Source organism: Pollachius pollachius (genome assembly GCF_949987615.1).
Source record: "Pollachius pollachius genome assembly, chromosome: 7".
In the NCBI taxonomy this organism is placed as follows: domain Eukaryota; kingdom Metazoa; phylum Chordata; class Actinopteri; order Gadiformes; family Gadidae; genus Pollachius; species Pollachius pollachius.
This window is the reverse complement of record NC_136940.1, coordinates 14292859-14305607: the sequence shown is the minus strand read 5'-3', so window position 1 is coordinate 14305607 and position 12749 is coordinate 14292859.

The window sequence follows — 12749 nt, the reverse complement described above, 5'->3', positions numbered from 1 at the left end:
TTTTATGCGTGCAAAATGCTTTTCAGAGCGAGAGAAGCACTTTTTGACCAACAATGTGATTCTGACCTTACAATGTTGATATTGCTCAAAACTAATGGAATTCACTCCCAAATGGTGGTTTATGCTTAAATAACCCTTTTGTAAGCATAATAACACGTTTGAATTGAAAGAAACAGAAATATTCACTTGTCAAGTTTTTATGCGTGCAAAATGCTTTTCAGAGCGAGAGAAGCACTTTTTGACCAACAATGTGATTCTGACCTTACAATGTTGATATTGCTCAAAACTAATGGAATTCACTCCCAAATGGTGGTTTATGCTTAAATAACCCTTTTGTAAGCATAATAACACGTTTGAATTGAAAGAAACAGAAATATTCACTTGTCAAGTTTTTATGCGTGCAAAATGCTTTTCAGAGCGAGAGAAGCACTTTTGGACCAACAATGTGATTCTGACCTTTCAATTTTGATATTGCTCAAAACTAATGGAATTCACTCCCAAATGGTGGTTTATGCTTAAATAACCCTTTTGTAAGCATAATAACACGTTTCCATTGAAAGTAACTGAAATATTCACTTTTCTAGTTTTTATGTGTGCAAAATGCTTTTCAGAGCGAGAGAAGCACTTTTTGACCAACAATGTGATTCTGACCTTACAATGTTGATATTGCTCAAAACTAATGGAATTCACTCCCAAATGGTGGTTTGTGCTTAAATAACCCTTTTGTAAGCATAATAACACGTTTGAATTGAAAGAAACAGAAATATTCACTTGTCAAGTTTTTATGCGTGCAAAATGCTTTTCAGAGCGAGAGAAGCACTTTTTGACCAACAATGCGATTCAAACCTTACAATGTTGATATTGCTCAAAACTAATGGAATTCACTCCCAAATGGTGGTTTATGCTTAAATAACCCTTTTGTAAGCATAATAACACGTGTCCATTGAAAGAAACAGAAATATTCACTTGTCAAGTTTTTATGCGTGCAAAATGCTTTTCAGAGCGAGAGAAGCACTTTTTGACCAACAATGTGATTCTGACCTTTCAATTTTGATATTGCTCAAAACTAATGGAATTCACTCCCAAATGGTGGTTTATGCTTAAATAACCCTTTTGTAAGCATAATAACACGTTTCCATTGAAAGTAACTGAAATATTCACTTGTCAAGTTTTTATGCGTGCAAAATGCTTTTCAGAGCGAGAGAAGCACTTTTTGACCAACAATGTGATTCTGACCTTACAATGTTGATGTTGCTCAAAACTAATGGAATTCACTCCCAAATGGTGGTTTATGCTTAAATAACCCTTTTGTAAGCATAATAACACGTTTGAATTGAAAGAAACAGAAATATTCACTTGTCAAGTTTTTATGCGTGCAAAATGCTTTTCAGAGCGAGAGAAGCACTTTTTGACCAACAATGCGATTCTGACCTTTCAATGTTGATATTGCTCAAAACGAATGGAATTCACTCCCAAATGGTGGTTTATGCTTAAATAACCCTTTTGTAAGCATAATAACACTTGTCCATTGAAAGAAACAGAAATATTCACTTGTCAAGTTTTTATGCGTGCAAAATGCTTTTCAGAGCGAGAGAAGCACTTTTTGACCAACAATGGTATTCTGACCTTACAATGTTGATATTGCTCAAAACTAATGGAATTCACTCCCAAATGGTGTTTTATGCTTAAATAACCCTTTTGTAAGCATAATAACACGTTTGAATTGAAAGAAACAGAAATATTCACTTGTCAAGTTTTTATGCGTGCAAAATGCTTTTCAGAGCGAGAGAAGCACTTTTTGACCAACAATGTGATTCTGACCTTACAATGTTGATATTGCTCAAAACTAATGGAATTCACTCCCAAATGGTGGTTTATGCTTAAATAACCCTTTTGTAAGCATAATAACACGTTTGAATTGAAAGAAACAGAAATATTCACTTGTCAAGTTTTTATGCGTGCAAAATGCTTTTCAGAGCGAGAGAAGCACTTTTTGACCAACAATGCGATTCAAACCTTACAATGTTGATATTGCTCAAAACTAATGGAATTCACTCCCAAATGGTGGTTTATGCTTAAATAACCCTTTTGTAAGCATAATAACACGTGTCCATTGAAAGAAACAGAAATATTCACTTGTCAAGTTTTTATGCGTGCAAAATGCTTTTCAGAGCGAGAGAAGCACTTTTTGACCAACAATGTGATTCTGACCTTTCAATTTTGATATTGCTCAAAACTAATGGAATTCACTCCCAAATGGTGGTTTATGCTTAAATAATCCTTTTGTAAGCATAATAACACGTTTCCATTGAAAGTAACTGAAATATTCACTTTTCTAGTTTTTATGTGTGCAAAATGCTTTTCAGAGCGAGAGAAGCACTTTTTGACCAACAATGTAATTCTGACCTTACAATGTTGATATTGCTCAAAACTAATGGAATTCACTCCCAAATGGTGGTTTATGCTTAAATAACCCTTTTGTAAGCATAATAACACGTTTGAATTGAAAGAAACAGAAATATTCACTTGTCAAGTTTTTATGCGTGCAAAATGCTTTTCAGAGCGAGAGAAGCACTTTTTGACCAACAATGCGATTCTGACCTTTCAATGTTGATATTGCTCAAAACGAATGGAATTCACTCCCAAATGGTGGTTTATGCTTAAATAACCCTTTTGTAAGCATAATAACACGTGTCCATTGAAAGAAACAGAAATATTCACTTGTCAAGTTTTTATGTGTGCAAAATGCTTTTCAGAGCGAGAGAAGCACTTTTTGACCAACAATGTGATTCTGACCTTACAATGTTGATATTGCTCAAAACTAATGGAATTCACTCCCAAATGGTGGTTTATGCTTAAATAACCCTTTTGTAAGCATAATAACACGTGTCCATTGAAATAAACAGAAATATTCACTTGTCAAGTTTTTATGCGTGCAAAATGCTTTTCAGAGCGAGAGAAGCACTTTTTGACCAACAATGCGATTCTGACCTTTCAATGTTGATATTGCTCAAAACGAATGGAATTCACTCCCAAATGGTGGTTTATGCTTAAATAACCCTTTTGTAAGCATAATAACACGTGTCCATTGAAAGAAACAGAAATATTCACTTGTCAAGTTTTTATGCGTGCAAAATGCTTTTCAGAGCGAGAGAAGCACTTTTTGACCAACAATGGTATTCTGACCTTACAATGTTGATATTGCTCAAAACTAATGGAATTCACTCCCAAATGGTGTTTTATGCTTAAATAACCCTTTTGTAAGCATAATAACACGTTTGAATTGAAAGAAACAGAAATATTCACTTGTCAAGTTTTTATGCGTGCAAAATGCTTTTCAGAGCGAGAGAAGCACTTTTTGACCAACAATGTGATTCTGACCTTACAATGTTGATATTGCTCAAAACTAATGGAATTCACTCCCAAATGGTGGTTTATGCTTAAATAACCCTTTTGTAAGCATAATAACACGTTTGAATTGAAAGAAACAGAAATATTCACTTGTCAAGTTTTTATGCGTGCAAAATGCTTTTCAGAGCGAGAGAAGCACTTTTTGACCAACAATGTGATTCTGACCTTACAATGTTGATATTGCTCAAAACTAATGGAATTCACTCCCAAATGGTGGTTTATGCTTAAATAACCCTTTTGTAAGCATAATAACACGTTTGAATTGAAAGAAACAGAAATATTCACTTGTCAAGTTTTTATGCGTGCAAAATGCTTTTCAGAGCGAGAGAAGCACTTTTGGACCAACAATGTGATTCTGACCTTTCAATTTTGATATTGCTCAAAACTAATGGAATTCACTCCCAAATGGTGGTTTATGCTTAAATAACCCTTTTGTAAGCATAATAACACGTTTCCATTGAAAGTAACTGAAATATTCACTTTTCTAGTTTTTATGTGTGCAAAATGCTTTTCAGAGCGAGAGAAGCACTTTTTGACCAACAATGTGATTCTGACCTTACAATGTTGATATTGCTCAAAACTAATGGAATTCACTCCCAAATGGTGGTTTATGCTTAAATAACCCTTTTGTAAGCATAATAACACGTTTGAATTGAAAGAAACAGAAATATTCACTTGTCAAGTTTTTATGCGTGCAAAATGCTTTTCAGAGCGAGAGAAGCACTTTTTGACCAACAATGCGATTCAAACCTTACAATGTTGATATTGCTCAAAACTAATGGAATTCACTCCCAAATGGTGGTTTATGCTTAAATAACCCTTTTGTAAGCATAATAACACGTGTCCATTGAAAGAAACTGAAATATTCACTTTTCTAGTTTTTATGCGTGCAAAATGCTTTTCAGAGCGAGAGAAGCACTTTTTGACCAACAATGCGATTCTGACCTTTCAATGTTGATATTGCTCAAAACGAATGGAATTCACTCCCAAATGGTGGTTTATGCTTAAATAACCCTTTTGTAAGCATTATAACACGTGTCCATTGAAAGAAACAGAAATATTCACTTGTCAAGTTTTTATGCGTGCAAAATGCTTTTCAGAGCGAGAGAAGCACTTTTTGACCAACAATGGTATTCTGACCTTACAATGTTGATATTGCTCAAAACTAATGGAATTCACTCCCAAATGGTGTTTTATGCTTAAATAACCCTTTTGTAAGCATAATAACACGTTTGAATTGAAAGAAACAGAAATATTCACTTGTCAAGTTTTTATGCGTGCAAAATGCTTTTCAGAGCGAGAGAAGCACTTTTTGACCAACAATGCGATTCTGACCTTTCAATGTTGATATTGCTCAAAACGAATGGAATTCACTCCCAAATGGTGGTTTATGCTTAAATAACCCTTTTGTAAGCATAATAACACGTGTCCATTGAAAGAAACAGAAATATTCACTTGTCAAGTTTTTATGTGTGCAAAATGCTTTTCAGAGCGAGAGAAGCACTTTTTGACCAACAATGTGATTCTGACCTTACAATGTTGATATTGCTCAAAACTAATGGAATTCACTCCCAAATGGTGGTTTATGCTTAAACAACCCTTTTGTAAGCATAATAACACGTTTGAATTGAAAGAAACAGAAATATTCACTTGTCAAGTTTTTATGCGTGCAAAATGCTTTTCAGAGCGAGAGAAGCACTTTTTGACCAACAATGCGATTCAAACCTTACAATGTTGATATTGCTCAAAACTAATGGAATTCACTCCCAAATGGTGGTTTATGCTTAAATAACCCTTTTGTAAGCATAATAACACGTGTCCATTGAAAGAAACAGAAATATTCACTTGTCAAGTTTTTATGCGTGCAAAATGCTTTTCAGAGCGAGAGAAGCACTTTTTGACCAACAATGTGATTCTGACCTTTCAATTTTGATATTGCTCAAAACTAATGGAATTCACTCCCAAATGGTGGTTTATGCTTAAATAACCCTTTTGTAAGCATAATAACACGTTTCCATTGAAAGTAACTGAAATATTCACTTGTCAAGTTTTTATGCGTGCAAAATGCTTTTCAGAGCGAGAGAAGCACTTTTTGACCAACAATGTGATTCTGACCTTACAATGTTGATATTGCTCAAAACTAATGGAATTCACTCCCAAATGGTGGTTTATGCTTAAATAACCCTTTTGTAAGCATAATAACACGTTTGAATTGAAAGAAACAGAAATATTCACTTGTCAAGTTTTTATGCGTGCAAAATGCTTTTCAGAGCGAGAGAAGCACTTTTTGACCAACAATGCGATTCTGACCTTTCAATGTTGATATTGCTCAAAACGAATGGAATTCACTCCCAAATGGTGGTTTATGCTTAAATAACCCTTTTGTAAGCATAATAACACGTGTCCATTGAAAGAAACAGAAATATTCACTTGTCAAGTTTTTATGCGTGCAAAATGCTTTTCAGAGCGAGAGAAGCACTTTTTGACCAACAATGGTATTCTCACCTTACAATGTTGATATTGCTCAAAACTAATGGAATTCACTCCCAAATGGTGTTTTATGCTTAAATAACCCTTTTGTAAGCATAATAACACGTTTGAATTGAAAGAAACAGAAATATTCACTTGTCAAGTTTTTATGCGTGCAAAATGCTTTTCAGAGCGAGAGAAGCACTTTTTGACCAACAATGTGATTCTGACCTTACAATGTTGATATTGCTCAAAACTAATGGAATTCACTCCCAAATGGTGGTTTATGCTTAAATAACCCTTTTGTAAGCATAATAACACGTTTGAATTGAAAGAAACAGAAATATTCACTTGTCAAGTTTTTATGCGTGCAAAATGCTTTTCAGAGCGAGAGAAGCACTTTTTGACCAACAATGCGATTCAAACCTTTCAATGTTGATATTGCTCAAAACTAATGGAATTCACTCCCAAATGGTGGTTTATGCTTAAATAACCCTTTTGTAAGCATAATAACACGTGTCCATTGAAAGAAACAGAAATATTCACTTGTCAAGTTTTTATGCGTGCAAAATGCTTTTCAGAGCGAGAGAAGCACTTTTTGACCAACAATGTGATTCTGACCTTTCAATTTTGATATTGCTCAAAACTAATGGAATTCACTCCCAAATGGTGGTTTATGCTTAAATAACCCTTTTGTAAGCATAATAACACGTTTCCATTGAAAGTAACTGAAATATTCACTTTTCTAGTTTTTATGTGTGCAAAATGCTTTTCAGAGTGAGAGAAGCACTTTTTGACCAACAATGTGATTCTGACCTTACAATGTTGATATTGCTCAAAACTAATGGAATTCACTCCCAAATGGTGGTTTATGCTTAAATAACCCTTTTGTAAGCATAATAACACGTTTGAATTGAAAGAAACAGAAATATTCACTTGTCAAGTTTTTATGCGTGCAAAATGCTTTTCAGAGCGAGAGAAGCACTTTTTGACCAACAATGCGATTCTGACCTTTCAATGTTGATATTGCTCAAAACGAATGGAATTCACTCCCAAATGGTGGTTTATGCTTAAATAACCCTTTTGTAAGCATAATAACACGTGTCCATTGAAAGAAACAGAAATATTCACTTGTCAAGTTTTTATGCGTGCAAAATGCTTTTCAGAGCGAGAGAAGCACTTTTTGACCAACAATGCGATTCAAACCTTACAATGTTGATATTGCTCAAAACTAATGGAATTCACTCCCAAATGGTGGTTTATGCTTAAATAACCCTTTTGTAAGCATAATAACACGTTTGAATTGAAAGAAACAGAAATATTCACTTGTCAAGTTTTTATGCGTGCAAAATGCTTTTCAGAGCGAGAGAAGCACTTTTTGACCAACAATGCGATTCTGACCTTTCAATTTTGATATTGCTCAAAACTAATGGAATTCACTCCCAAATGGTGGTTTATGCTTAAATAACCCTTTTGTAAGCATAATAACACGTTTCCATTGAAAGTAACTGAAATATTCACTTTTCTAGTTTTTATGTGTGCAAAATGCTTTTCAGAGCGAGAGAAGCACTTTTTGACCAACAATGTGATTCTGACCTTACAATGTTGATATTGCTCAAAACTAATGGAATTCACTCCCAAATGGTGGTTTATGCTTAAATAACCCTTTTGTAAGCATAATAACACGTTTCCATTGAAAGTAACTGAAATATTCACTTTTCTAGTTTTTATGTGTGCAAAATGCTTTTCAGAGCGAGAGAAGCACTTTTGGACCAACAATGTGATTCTGACCTTTCAATGTTGATATTGCTCAAAACGAATGGAATTCACTCCCAAATGGTGGTTTATGCTTAAATAACCCTTTTGTAAGCATAATAACACGTGTCCATTGAAATAAACAGAAATATTCACTTGTCAAGTTTTTATGCGTGCAAAATGCTTTTCAGAGCGAGAGAAGCACTTTTTGACAAACAGTGTGATTCTGACCTTTCAATTTTGATATTGCTCAAAACTAATGGAATTCACTCCCAAATGGTGGTTTATGCTTAAATAACCCTTTTGTAAGCATAATAACACGTTTCCATTGAAAGTAACTGAAATATTCACTTTTCTAGTTTTTATGTGTGCAAAATGCTTTTCAGAGCGAGAGAAGCACTTTTGGATCAACAATGTGATTCTGACCTTTCAATTTTGATATTGCTCAAAACTAATGGAATTCACTCCCAAATGGTGGTTTATGCTTAAATAACCCTTTTGTCAGCATAATGACACGTTTGCATTGAAATGAACAGAAATATTCACTTTTCTAGTTTTTATGTGTGCAAAATGCTTTTCAGAGCGAGAGAAGCACTTTTTGACCAACAATGTGATTCTGACCTTACAATGTTGATATTGCTCAAAACTAATGGAATTCACTCCCAAATGGTGGTTTATGCTTAAATAACCCTTATGTATCATAATAACACATTTGAATTGAAAGGAACAGAAATATTCACTTGTCAAGTTTTTATGCGTGCAAAATGCTTTTCAGAGCGAGAGAAGCACTTTTTGACCAACAATGCGATTCAAACCTCACAATGTTGATATTGCTCAAAACTAATGGAATTCACTCCCAAATGGTGGTTTATGCTTAAATAACCCTTTTGTAAGCATAACAACACGTGTCCATTGAAAGAAACAGAAATATTCACTTGTCAAGTTTTTATGCGTGCAAAATGCTTTTCAGAGCGAGAGAAGCACTTTTTGACCAACAATGTGATTCTGACCTTTCAATTTTGATATTGCTCAAAACTAATGGAATTCACTCCCAAATGGTGGTTTATGCTTAAATAACCCTTTTGTAAGCATAATAACACGTTTCCATTGAAAGTAACTGAAATATTCACTTTTCTAGTTTTTATGTGTGCAAAATGCTTTTCAGAGCGAGAGAAGCACTTTTTGACCAACAATGTGATTCTGACCTTACAATGTTGATATTGCTCAAAACTAATGGAATTCACTCCCAAATGGTGGTTTATGCTTAAATAACCCTTTTGTAAGCATAATAACACGTTTGAATTGAAAGAAACAGAAATATTCACTTGTCAAGTTTTTATGCGTGCAAAATGCTTTTCAGAGCGAGAGAAGCACTTTTTGACCAACAATGTGATTCTGACCTTTCAATGTTGATATTGCTCAAAACGAATGGAATTCACTCCCAAATGGTGGTTTATGCTTAAATAACCCTTTTGTAAGCATAATAACACGTGTCCATTGAAATAAACAGAAATATTCACTTGTCAAGTTTTTATGCGTGCAAAATGCTTTTCAGAGCGAGAGAAGCACTTTTTGACCAACAATGTGATTCTGACCTTACAATGTTGATATTGCTCAAAACTAATGGAATTCACTCCCAAATGGTGGTTTATGCTTAAATAACCCTTTTGTAAGCATAATAACACGTTTGAATTGAAAGAAACAGAAATATTCACTTGTCAAGTTTTTATGCGTGCAAAATGCTTTTCAGAGCGAGAGAAGCACTTTTTGACCAACAATGTGATTCTGACCTTACAATGTTGATATTGCTCAAAACTAATGGAATTCACTCCCAAATGGTGGTTTATGCTTAAATAACCCTTTTGTAAGCATAATAACACGTTTCCATTGAAAGAAACAGAAATATTCACTTGTCAAGTTTTTATGCGTGCAAAATGCTTTTCAGAGCGAGAGAAGCACTTTTTGACCAACAATGCGATTCTGACCTTTCAATTTTGATATTGCTCAAAACTAATGGAATTCACTCCCAAATGGTGGTTTATGCTTAAATAACCCTTTTGTAAGCATAATAACACGTTTCCATTGAAAGTAACTGAAATATTCACTTTTCTAGTTTTTATGTGTGCAAAATGCTTTTCAGAGCGAGAGAAGCACTTTTTGACCAACAATGTGATTCTGACCTTACAATGTTGATATTGCTCAAAACGAATGGAATTCACTCCCAAATGGTGGTTTATGCTTAAATAACCCTTTTGTAAGCATAATAACACGTGTCCATTGAAATAAACAGAAATATTCACTTGTCAAGTTTTTATGCGTGCAAAATGCTTTTCAGAGCGAGAGAAGCACTTTTTGACCAACAATGTGATTCTGACCTTACAATGTTGATATTGCTCAAAACTAATGGAATTCACTCCCAAATGGTGGTTTATGCTTAAATAACCCTTTTGTAAGCATAATAACACGTTTGAATTGAAAGAAACAGAAATATTCACTTGTCAAGTTTTTATGCGTGCAAAATGCTTTTCAGAGCGAGAGAAGCACTTTTTGACCAACAATGTGATTCTGACCTTACAATGTTGATATTGCTCAAAACTAATGGAATTCACTCCCAAATGGTGGTTTATGCTTAAATAACCCTTTTGTAAGCATAATAACACGTTTCCATTGAAAGTAACTGAAATATTCACTTTTCTAGTTTTTATGTGTGCAAAATGCTTTTCAGAGCGAGAGAAGCACTTTTTGACCAACAATGTGATTCTGACCTTACAATGTTGATATTGCTCAAAACTAATGGAATTCACTCCCAAATGGTGGTTTATGCTTAAATAACCCTTTTGTAAGCATAATAACACGTTTGAATTGAAAGAAACAGAAATATTCACTTGTCAAGTTTTTATGCGTGCAAAATGCTTTTCAGAGCGAGAGAAGCACTTTTTGACCAACAATGCGATTCTGACCTTTCAATTTTGATATTGCTCAAAACTAATGGAATTCACTCCCAAATGGTGGTTTATGCTTAAATAACCCTTTTGTAAGCATAATAACACGTTTCCATTGAAAGTAACTGAAATATTCACTTTTCTAGTTTTTATGTGTGCAAAATGCTTTTCAGAGCGAGAGAAGCACTTTTTGACCAACAATGTGATTCTGACCTTACAATGTTGATATTGCTCAAAACGAATGGAATTCACTCCCAAATGGTGGTTTATGCTTAAATAACCCTTTTGTAAGCATAATAACACGTGTCCATTGAAATAAACAGAAATATTCACTTGTCAAGTTTTTATGCGTGCAAAATGCTTTTCAGAGCGAGAGAAGCACTTTTTGACCAACAATGTGATTCTGACCTTACAATGTTGATATTGCTCAAAACTAATGGAATTCACTCCCAAATGGTGGTTTATGCTTAAATAACCCTTTTGTAAGCATAATAACACGTTTGAATTGAAAGAAACAGAAATATTCACTTGTCAAGTTTTTATGCGTGCAAAATGCTTTTCAGAGCGAGAGAAGCACTTTTTGACCAACAATGTGATTCTGACCTTACAATGTTGATATTGCTCAAAACTAATCGAATTCACTCCCAAATGGTGGTTTATGCTTAAATAACCCTTTTGTAAGCATAATAACACGTTTGAATTCAAAGAAACAGAAATATTCACTTGTCAAGTTTTTATGCGTGCAAAATGCTTTTCAGAGCGAGAGAAGCACTTTTGGACCAACAATGTGATTCTGACCTTTCAATTTTGATATTGCTCAAAACTAATGGAATTCACTCCCAAATGGTGGTTTATGCTTAAATAACCCTTTTGTAAGCATAATAACACGTTTCCATTGAAAGTAACTGAAATATTCACTTTTCTAGTTTTTATGTGTGCAAAATGCTTTTCAGAGCGAGAGAAGCACTTTTTGACCAACAATGTGATTCTGACCTTACAATGTTGATATTGCTCAAAACGAATGGAATTCACTCCCAAATGGTGGTTTATGCTTAAATAACCCTTTTGTAAGCATAATAACACGTTTGAATTGAAAGAAACAGAAATATTCACTTGTCAAGTTTTTATGCGTGCAAAATGCTTTTCAGAGCGAGAGAAGCACTTTTTGACCAACAATGCGATTCTGACATTTCAATTTTGATATTGCTCAAAACTAATGGAATTCACTCCCAAATGGTGGTTTATGCTTAAATAACCCTTTTGTAAGCATAATAACACGTTTCCATTGAAAGTAACTGAAATATTCACTTTTCTAGTTTTTATGTGTGCAAAATGCTTTTCAGAGCGAGAGAAGCACTTTTTGACCAACAATGTGATTCTGACCTTACAATGTTGATATTGCTCAAAACTAATGGAATTCACTCCCAAATGGTGGTTTATGCTTAAATAACCCTTTTGTAAGCATAATAACACGTTTGAATTGAAAGAAACAGAAATATTCACTTGTCAAGTTTTTATGCGTGCAAAATGCTTTTCAGAGCGAGAGAAGCACTTTTTGACAAACAATGCGATTCAAAACTTACAATGTTGATATTGCTCAAAACTAATGGAATTCACTCCCAAATGGTGGTTTATGCTTAAATAACCCTTTTGTAAGCATAATAACACGTGTCCATTGAAAGAAACAGAAATATTCACTTGTCAAGTTTTTATGCGTGCAAAATGCTTTTCAGAGCGAGAGAAGCACTTTTTGACCAACAATGTGATTCTGACCTTTCAATTTTGATATTGCTCAAAACTAATGGAATTCACTCCCAAATGGTGGTTTATGCTTAAATAACCCTTTTGTAAGCATAATAACACGTTTGAATTGAAAGAAACAGAAATATTCACTTGTCAAGTTTTTATGCGTGCAAAATGCTTTTCAGAGCGAGAGAAGCACTTTTTGACCAACAATGTGATTCTGACCTTACAATGTTGATATTGCTCAAAACTAATGGAATTCACTCCCAAATGGTGGTTTATGCTTAAATAACCCTTTTGTAAGCATAATAACACGTTTGAATTCAAAGAAACAGAAATATTCACTTGTCAAGTTTTTATGCATGCAAAATGCTTTTCAGAGCGAGAGAAGCACTTTTGGACCAACAATGTGATTCTGACCTTTCAATT